The following is an 8674-nucleotide window of genomic DNA, read 5'->3' as shown; positions in this document are numbered from 1 at the left end:
ATTGTTTATATTTAAGGGCAAAAATAAGACATACTTTGAAAATAATTATTTAAGGAAATACATACTTGAAATATATTACCGCTCTTTGCCATTATTAACCCTTGACCATCAAAAACCTTTTAAAAAGTAAATATTTTAGCCATCTACCAAAGGTAATGATAAAAATGAGAAAAAAGGCTTACGTGATCAATCAGTTCACGGACCATTCCATTCCATTGTCCATTGGCATCATCTTGGGCTCCATATTTCCCATCCTCCACAAGCCTAATTTCATATGTAAAGCCAAGGATTGTAGATAACTCTCTGAGGAGGTCAATACAATAGCCCTCAAATCGATCATTCCCATAGAGAGGTTTGTCAGACTTCTTAAACAAGACATAGGGTTCTTCCTGGAAACAGTAAACATGAAGGTAGGAAATAATAGTTAATCATGAAACTATCAGAATTAAAGCTTTCCTTAGAAGATAGAATATTTCACATTAATTTAGAAATACAGACAATTTTATTTTTTCCTAATTGTAATTAACATAGTTTGAAAACCTAAGAAGGCAGATTACTTTTGGAATATTTGTGCTTCAAAGGAGAATATTTAACTATAATAATTTCATCATTACTATCTAATAAAAATATAATATGTCACATATCCCATATCATGTATCTTATGTCATATATAAGGGATAGTATATAATGCGATATATGCCATAAAATATGTAATACGTAAGATATAATTTCACATGATTACAATACCCCAGTTTGAATTATATCATTTAGTCAATATCTACTGTGCTATTTCAGTGGGATATATTGATGGAAAAATGAAAAAAAAAAAAACTACTGCCTAATTGCCTACTATGTGTTAAAAACTGTAGTATGGACTTTTAAATATTACCACAGTTTGTCCAAACAACCATGAAAATCATAACCACTATATTTATTTATAGAAAAAGAAATAGTAGCTTACTTTGGAATATAGAAAAAGAAACACTTGTCAAGTGTTTATACATTCATCCAACAATATTTTATGACGTGTCTACTATGAGCCAGCCCTCCTCTATATGAAAGAGAAATTTCTGAGTCATAAAGTTCATGATATATATGAGGAAATAAATAATAAATGCCTAAACAAGTAGAACACATAATTTCTGATACTGATAAATGGCATAAAAACATAAAATAGGGGAATAGGATACAGAACAACCTCAAGGTACTTGGCAAGATAAGAGAAAACAAGACAAAATTGAGAAATATGTCTGGAAGTCTTTGATGAGGAGATGAGAGATGAAGTAGAAACTAAAAGATGAAAAAGAATCTAGTCATTTGAAAATCTGACAGAAGAGAACTTCAGGTCAAGGATACAGCAAGTAAAAGCCTTAAGGCCAATATGACACTGGAGTGTTCCAGAAAGAGGACTACAGCCATCAGTGTGACAGGAATCACATCCAGTAAGTGAGGGAATTAGTTGAACAAGGTCAGAAATGTAGAAAGAATGAGGAGCCAAGTCCTGTAAGGCTCTGAATAACAGGCCCTGTTAAAAATTCACATGTTTAATTAAGTACTAAGAGAATCCGTGCATTAGCATACTTTCGTGGGGGAAGGTGGAACATGTATCTGTATCCAGATATCTGGTATCCAGAGTGCAGTTGGCAGTACTACTTATTTCTATTTGACTATGGGTAAAGCCTCTGGAAGGTGCTCTCAGAAAAAGACACTGCAAAGTGGAAAAACTTAAAAGGCTGCCATGCCAGTCCATCTAGAAAGATGACCACCCTCCTCCCAACCCTGGGAGAACAATACTCATCCCATGAGGGTCATCACACCTAAGGACATTTTAGATATGATAGTAATGTGTCCTCTTGTCCACACTCATCTCAGAAACAAGACTAATTCCATTTTTCTTCCCATCACTGTTGACCTGGCTTATCCCTGTACTATTTCATACACACTCCAACCTGACCAGTGTGCTGTCCTTCTGACACTCCTACACACTGAACTCTGTGCTAAAGAACTCTTGTTTAGAGATCAGCACATTGTTCCACATTTGTAACTAATTTTTGGAATTCCCTTCAACTTTTTGCTTTATTGGACCCACATCTTGATAACACTGCTTCTCCTTCAGCACGCGCTCTCTCTCTCTCTCTCTCTCTCTATATATATATATCCACTATAAATAAAATTTTGAATATTTAAATATAAAAGCCATTAAACTTTTAGAAAATAAAAGCATAGGAGAGTGGCGCCTGGGAGGCTCAGTCAGTTAAGCATCCAACTTGGCTCAGGTCATGATCTCGCAGTCTATGAGTTTGAGCCCCACATCTGGCTCTGTGCTGACAGCTCAGAGCCTGGAGCCTGGAGTCTGCTTCAGATTCTGTGTCTCCTTCTCTCTCTGGCCCTTCCCCTCTCATGCTCTATCTCTCTCAAAAATGAATAAACATTAAAAACAATTATTTTAAAAAGCATAAGAGAAAATCTTTAGACCTGACGAAAAATGCACAATCATAGAAGAAAAAAAGTGAAAATTGGACTTTATAACAATTACATTTTTTTTTGCTTTGTGAAAGACACCATTAAAATTATAAAGGCAAGCTACTGAGCATAAAATACAACATTCATTTACTTATTTATTTTTAATGAAAATCCAAGTTAGTTAACATATAGTGTAATAATGATTTCAGGAATAGATTTTAGTGATTCATCATTTACATATAACACCCAGTGCTCATCCCAACAAGGTCCTCCTTAATGCCCCTTGCCCTTTTAGCCCATTTCCCCACCCAACACCCTGCCAGCAACCCTCAGTTTGTTCTGTGTATTTAAGAGAATCTTAAGGTTTGTCTTCTTCTCTGTTTTTATCTTTTTTTGCTTCCCTTCCCCTATGTTCTTCTGTTTTGTTTCTTAAATTCCACATGTGTGAAATCATATGATATTTATCTTTTTCTGACCTATTTAGCTTAGCATGATATACTCTAGTTCCACCCACGTTGTTGCAAATGGCAAGATTTCATTCTTTTTGATTGCCGAGTGATATTCCATTATATTTATCAGTTGATGGACATTTGGGTTCTATCCATACTTTGGCTATTGTCAACAGTGCTGCTGTAAACATCGGGGTGCATGTGCCAGTTCGAATCAGCACTCCTGTATCTTTGGATAAATACCTACTAAGTGCAGTTGCTGGGCCATTGGGTAGTTCTATTTTTAATTTTTTAAGGAAACTCCAAACTGTTTACCAGAGTGGCTGCACCAGTTTGCATTCCCACCAATAGTTCAAAAGGGTTCCTCTTTCTTCTCATCCTCGCCAACTTCTAACGTTGCCTGAGTTGTTCATTTTAGCCATTCTGATAGGTGTGAGGTGGTATCTCATTGTGGTTTTGATTTGTATTTTCCCGACAATGAGTGATGTTGAGCATTTTTTCATGTGTCTGTTAGTCATCTGGATATCTTCTTTCTGGAAATGTCTTTTCATATCTTTTGCCCATTTCTTCAATATCGAGTGCTCTGGCTTTTGGCCATTCTAATAGGTATGTATTGGTTTTTCACTGCTGCTTTAATTCAAAATTCCCTAAGGACATATGATATTGAACATCTTTTCATATACTTCAATGGAGTTTTATTAGAACTATTTTAATATGTAGACTATTTTACTAGTTAGGGTATTTTAATTACTAGTAGAACTATTGTATTAGGACTATTTTACTAGCTTATTTTATTAATAGTCATTTTTCAGAGAGGTCACATAGCTAAGAGATAAAAGCTAAGAAGGGACTCAGCTAAGAACTCAGGTTTTCTAAATTCCAAAATACATACTTTCCCCATTATTTTATGTTGCTTTCTACACCATAAGAGCATTTGTAGAAAATCTACATGTACTGGAGTTTGAAATGGAATTAGATCAAACACATAGGAAACAGAAATTAATTTGTAACTAAAATCAAAGCTAGATATTTAGGCTTGCCATGAGGTAAAGGACAGTAAGGATCCTAATTTTTAGTACTATGTGATCACATATAAAATTTATTCTCCAGGGGCACAGAGAATACTACAAATGTGACAAATACAGTCTTCTTCCACCCCTGTGACTATTATACCCATTTTTCCTCTCTACTCTTCTTTTTTTAATTTTTTTTTTGTTTATTCATTTTAGAAAGACAGAGAGAGACAGAGCACAAGCAGGGGTGGGGCAGAGGAGAGGGGGTGGGACACAGAATCCGAAGCAGGCTCCAGGCTCTGAGCTGTCAGCACAGAGCCCAATGCGGGGCTCAAACTCATGAACCGTGAGATCATGACCTGAGCTGAAGTTGGACACTCAACCGACTGAGTTACCCAGGCACCCCTCCTCTCTACTCTTAGAGGCATGCTAGTCTTCTAAGTTAGATAAAACATTTCCATGGATGACAATTTAAATGCCCCTTTTACCTTGGAATGAATATATAATATAATATATATGTATATAATATATATATATATATACATATATATTATATTATATACATATACACATATATACACACATACACATATATACACATTTATCTTCTGAACTAGAGTTAAGCAACTTATATGGCATGATAATTACTTAAATTTGCATCAAAAAGACCAAACATCATCGGGTACATAGCAGAAAACAAGTAAAATGACTTCCATACTGAACAGAATGTAAATGGATTGCTCTGGTCAACTGTCAAAGCCAAAGGAAACTGAACTTGAAAGAAAAAATTATAAGACAGGGAAATTCTCCTATGAGTTTCAGGTATGGTGGTAACAAATCCTCAGTTTCCTAACCCATGGGCAGAAGGTTAGAGATTTGACAAGAACATACCATATTCCTCTGCAGAAAATGGGACTGCCTGAGAATTTGGGACTGGTAGAATGTGAATCAAAAGAAGCATGTGGGTACAATACATTAAATCTATTGAATTAATATTTTGATTTCATTCAGTTTTTGATTTATAAATAAATGTTTTTTTTTAATTTAAAACTCTCAAAATATTGATGATTTGTTAAGATCTATACACTAAATAATAGAACTATCTAATATTTTCCAGCACCTATACTTTGTACCAGACACTGTTCTGGGTGCTTCCCTTGGATAAACTTATTTATTTCTCATTATAGCCATAAGTCCATAATATTATTATTTCTATTTTACAAATGAAGAAACTGATGGCAAGAGTGCTTTTGCCAAGATCAATACCCAGCATACAAACTAGAGAGTCAGATTATTGGAATATTTGCCTCCACAGTATACTTTCTATATTAAATGACTTCTAATGATAATTTCCAAACTCCATTTGAATGCATAATTTGCACATAGCTCATTAGATAACTTAATATATATTGTATGACTTTATTATTTTTTCCATCACTGAGATTAGCCGCTAGGTTAATGTAATGCATGCAAAATGGTAATACATTTACTAATTGAACAATGCAATCAAAACAACATTGCAGAAAAGTAGTAAATATACCCCTTTTCGCTCCCTGAGCAGCACCATGGCAGTAGGCAAGAACAAGCTCCTTACGAATGGCGGCAAAAAGGGAGCCAAGAAGAAAGTGGTTGATCCATTTTCAAAGAAAGATTGATATGATGTAAAAGCACCAGCAATGTCTAATATAAGAAATACTGGAAAAACACTAGTCACGAGAACTCAAGGAACCAAAATCGCATCTGATGGCCTTAAGGGTCATGTGTTTGAAGTAAGCCTTGCTAATCTGCAGAATAATGAAATTGCATTTAGGAAATTCAAGCTAATTACTGAAGATGTTCAGGGCAAAAACTGCCTAATTTCCATGGCATGGATCTTACCCGGGGACAAAATGTGCTCCACGGTCAAAAAACAGCAGACCATGATTAAAGCTCACGTTGATGTCAAGGCTACCGATGGGTATTTGCTTCCTCTCTTTTGTGTCAGCTTTACTAAAAAATGCAACAATCAGATTCGGAAGACCTCTTATGCTCAGCACCAACAGATCCACCAAATTTGGAAAGAGATGATGAAAATTATGACCCAAGAGGTGCAGACAAATGGCTTGAAAGAAGTTGTCAATAAATTGATTCCAGACAGCATCAGAAAAGACATAGAGAAGGCTTGTCAGTCTATTTATCCACTTCATGATGTCTTCATTAGAAAAGTAAAAATGCTGAAGAAGCCCGTTTGAATTGAGAAAGCTCATGGGGCTTCATGCTGAAGGTAGTAGTTCTGGAAAAGCTACTGGGGATGAGACCGGTGCTAAAGTTGAAAGAGCTGATGGATATGAGCCACCAGTCCAAGAATCTTTTACAATTCAGACATTTAATGGTGACAAATAAAAAATCTTATTTGTGTAAAAAAAAGTAGTAAATATGTAATCCAAAAAATTCATTCATCACGAATGACCTCCTTTCCAAGTAAGAACACATTTTTTAATTATTCTAAGTTTCTTTATTTTTGTTGAGAGAAAGAGAGTGCAGCTGGGGCAGAGAGAGAGATAGAAGGAAAAAGAATCCCAAGCAGACTCCGCACTGTCAGCACACAGTCTGATGGAGGGCTCCAGCTCATGAACGGTAAGATCATTACCTGAGCTGAATCCAAGAGTCGGACGCTTCCGTGACTGAGCCACCCAGGGGCCCCAGAAAGAATACATTTTTAACATAAAAGTTCCTCAAGAATTTGTGAAAATAGCAATTTTAAGCCTAACAGATTAAGGTAGTAATATGCGTGTCTAAAAACTGCATTTGCATTATTAAGGCATCATTGTCTCTTTAAAATCTTTGTTCCAAAATATTTATGGTATGTCTTTCACACAAACTCACTTGCACATTAGAAAAAAATTAAGTTACTGCTTAATGAAATATATTTGAGGCACATGATGGATATATGTGCACAAAATACAAAAGCAGAGAAAAAAATTTTAAAGATTGTTATGCTACTTAATTCTCATTAATTCAGCTTTTCCTAGTAACTATCCTACCTATTAACTTGATTTCCACCACCTATAAGCTAATAAGAAAACTTCTGTCAGGGGCAAATAAATTTGTTGATCCCTGTGAGATTAAAGTCTATTTAGATATATATTTTAAACAGGTTTTCATATCACTGGAAAAAAATGTGGTCTGAGTGCATCTTTTTAATATTTATGGGTCTCCACAATGTCAAATATCATTCTTCCTATATTTAATTCTGATAAGTAAGACACCATTTTCCAGTTGTGATTCCTATCTCCAGCTACATTGTGTCACAAGATAGTTTACATCCAGTTATGACTCTCCTTTAGACTCTCTTTCTCTGTTTCATACAGCACAAGGATAAATAATAACCTCATGTAGGAAAAGAAAAATGGTACCAGAAGCAATTACTGTACCGCATACTGAGTTCAATGAATAATATGATAAAACTCTCCTGGGCAACTTTACTGATTTCTCATATAGTCTTAAATCTCCACATCAGCATTTGCTAGAGGTAAAAGCACTTCATTTCACTGGCATCTGTAATAAAGATTTGTCAGCATTTCCACTATCAAACCCAGTTTTAAGGAACCCAATAACTCATGTATTTTTATCTGCATTAGACTGGGAGTTGGCAAAGAATATAACCAAAATGAAGTTCTAAAAAAGTAAAATATGTTTTAAGGTTGAGGGGACCAAAATGTTTTATTTAAATATAATAAAACTTTAAAATTCTTAAGTTGTAACTCACATATCCTTCAGACCTTATCTAGACCTAAATTATTTTTTCATATGCTAACCCCTGAACTATCATTGCCATACTCATGATATTCAAAAGATAGGTACATAAAAATGCAATTTAATTTTATAGATGTATAAACTATCCCTTGCCATTTCAATGATAAGGCTAAACTAATTTATTTATTTATTCAAATACATATTGACTATTGTGTACCATTTTAGGCATCAGATATACAACAGTGAAAAACAAAACAATACAGAAAAGTTTCTGCCCTTCTGGAACTCCCAGTCTAGTAGTGAATTTGAGATTCTTGTCTATTTTACAATATTCTGTATCATTCACAAGGCTACTTTGCTTCATTAATTACCAGAGAGGAAATATCAACATACAGTATACCTTTGAAATACATGATTATGTTTTATTTTAGAGCAGGACCTATGACACTGTGACCCTTAAATAATTTATTTGGGAAAACAGAAATGGATACTCAGCCTCAATCTTGTTCTGAATTTACCCTCATAACAAAACAACTTTTCAATGGCAACCAGCTGAAACTCCAGTTGCTATGGGTAACAATATTCTCAATTAAAAACAGTATAAGCATTTAAGAGATATTTTTAATGTGTCTCAATTTTTCCTTAATGAATATAGGGTTCTCTCCCTCCCTCCCTCTCTCTCTCTGTTACACACACACACACACCTTTTTTATTTTTCTATTTTTTAATTTATTTTATTTTGAGAGAGAGAGAGATTGAAGCCTAAGCAGGCTCCACTCTGCCAGCACAGAGCCCAACATGGGGCTCAAACTCACAAACCATAAGATCATGACCTGAGTTGAAATCAAGAGTCAGACACTTAACTAACTAAGCCACCCGGGTGCCCCAACCAATACCCTTTTTAAAAAATAGCATTCTTATGGGTCAAATGAAAAGGGCAAAATGGTTACAATAATAACATCAGGTTAAAATAAAATTATAGAGATTAAACTTAAAACTGAGCAGTTTATGTGT

General features: G+C 34.8%; 1 pseudogene; it reads left to right on the top strand.

The window, feature by feature from the left end:
* The first annotated feature begins 5490 nt into the window (after positions 1 to 5490).
* LOC125918449 (40S ribosomal protein S3a-like) lies at positions 5491 to 6346 on the top strand (annotated as a pseudogene).
* Positions 6347 to 8674: the final 2328 nt, after the last annotated feature.

This window comes from Panthera uncia, unplaced genomic scaffold (assembly GCF_023721935.1).
Source record: "Panthera uncia isolate 11264 unplaced genomic scaffold, Puncia_PCG_1.0 HiC_scaffold_798, whole genome shotgun sequence".
NCBI lineage: Eukaryota > Metazoa > Chordata > Mammalia > Carnivora > Felidae > Panthera > Panthera uncia.
Note: the sequence above shows the minus strand (reverse complement) of the source record. Positions and strands in the feature narration are given on the sequence as shown.